A 2,481-nucleotide genomic window follows, 5' to 3' on the forward strand; every position below is an offset into this window, starting at 1 on the left:
AGAGGGTGTGGAGAAAAGGCAACCCTCTTACACTGTTGGTGGGAATGCAAACTAGTATAGCCACTATGGAGAACAGTGTGGAGATTCCTTAAAAAACTGGAAATAGAACTGCCTTATGATCCAGCAATCCTACTGCTGGGCATACACACTGAGGAAACCAGAATTGAAAGAGACAAGTGTACCCCAATATTCATCGCAGCACTGTTTATAATAGCCAGGACATGGAAGCAACCTAGATGTCCATCAGCAGATGAATGGATAAGAAAGCTGTGGTACATATACACAATGGAGTATTACTCAGCCATTAAAAAGAATACATTTGAATCAGTTCTAATGAGGTGGATGAAACTGTAGCCTATTATACAGAGTCAAGCAAGCCCGAAAGAAAAACACCAATACAGTATACTAACACATACATATGGAATTTAGAAAGATGGTAACAATAACCCTGTATACGAGACAGCAAAAGAGACACTGATGTATAGAACAGTCTTTTGGACTCTGTGGGAGAGGGAGAGGGTAGGATGATTTGGGAGAATGGCATTGAAATACATATAATATCATATATGAAACGAGTCGCCAGTCCAGGTTCGAGGCACAATACTGGATGCTTGGGGCTGGTGCACTGGGACGACCCAGAGGGATGGTATGGGGAGGGAGGAGGGAGGAGGGTTCAGGATAGGGAACACATGTATACCTGTGGCGGATTCATTTAGATATTTCGCAAAACCGATACAATATTGTAAAGTTTAAAAATAAAATCAAAAATCAAAAAAAAAGGAAAAAAAATAATGTGTGTAGATACATATATAACTGGAATCACTTTGTTGTACAGCAGAAGTTAACACACCACTGTAAATCAACTATACTTGAATAAATTAGAAAATAAACTCCTTTATATAAAAAAAAGACCAATACCCCAATAGAAAAATTTCAAAGATGAACTACATGTTTCCAACAAAGTATGAAAAGATGCCTAACACCAATAATCATTAGTGAAATGCACAACAAGATGATATTTCACAAGTATTAGAATGAGTATTCAAAAAGAAAGAAAGAGAGAAGTTAGTTTGGCTAGGAAGTCAAGAAATTGGAACATTTTGCACTATTGATGGGAATGTAAAATGGTGTAGCCACTATGTAAAGTTCTTTGGAGGTTCCCTCCAACTTAAAACATATTTACTCTATGATTCAGTAGTCACATGGTTGTGTATATATTTCCCCAAAATAAAAAAAAGGTGACTATCAGAGATATTTGTGCATCCATCTCATAGCAGCATTTTTCACAATAGGCAAAAGATGGACACAACCAAGGTGTTCACTGGTGGATGAATAAATAAACAAAATGTGGCATAAACATATGATGGAATATTATTCAGCTTTTAAAAAGATGTAAATCCATTAATTTACTGCAACATGTATGAACCCTGAAGACATGTTAAGTCTCATAACCAGACACAAGAAGACAAATATTCTATGTTTTACTTACACGAGGTATCTAAAGTAGTCACATTCAAAAAACAGAAAGTAAAATGCTGGCTTCTAGTACTGGAGGTAAGGGGGAAATAGGGAGGCTTTGCTGAAGGGGTATGCAAGTTCAATTTTGCAAGATGAAAAAGTTCTGGAGATCTGTTACACAACAAGGTTTTCTTTCCAATTCCAAAGAAAGGGAATGCCAAAGCATGTTCAAACTACCACACAATTGCATTCATTCCACATGCTAGCCAAGTAATGCTCAAAATTCTCCAAGCTAGGCTTCAAAAGCACATGAACCAAGAACTTCCAGATGTTCAAGTTGGATTTAGAAAAGGCAGAGAAAAGTGTTAGTCACTCAGTCGTGTCTGACTGTATTTGAGCCCATGGACTATAGCCCACCAGGCCCCTCTATCCATGGGATTCTCCAGGCAAGAATACTGGACTGGGTAGCCATTGCCTTCTCTGGGGGACTTTTCTGACTCAGAGATCAAACCTGGGTCACCTGCATTGCAGGCAGGTTCTTTATTGTCTGAGCTACCAAAATTCTCCAAGCTTAGCTTCAACAGTACATGAACTGAGAACTTCCAGATATTCAAGCTGGATTTGGAAAAGGCAGCAGAACCAGAGATCAAATTGCCAATTCTATGATCCATTGGATCATAGAAAAAGCAAGAGAATTCCAGAAAAACATCTACTGCTTCATTGACTATGCTAAAGCCTTTGGCTATATGTATCATAACAAACTGTAGAAAACTCTTCAAGAGATGAGAATACCAGAACACCTTACCTGCCACATGAGCAACTTGTGTGCAGAACAAGAAGCCACAGTGAGAACAGGACATGGAACAATGGGCTGGTTCCAAATTGGGAAAGTATTACATCCAGGCTGTATATTGACATCCTGCTTATTTAACTTATATGCAGAGTATGTCATGTGAAATGCTGGGTTGGATGAAGCATGAGATTACTAGGAGAAATACCACTCACCTCAGATATGCAAATGAC

The sequence above is a fragment of the Bison bison genome, unplaced genomic scaffold, assembly GCF_000754665.1.
Source record: "Bison bison bison isolate TAMUID 2011002044 unplaced genomic scaffold, Bison_UMD1.0 scf7180017858591, whole genome shotgun sequence".
NCBI lineage: Eukaryota > Metazoa > Chordata > Mammalia > Artiodactyla > Bovidae > Bison > Bison bison.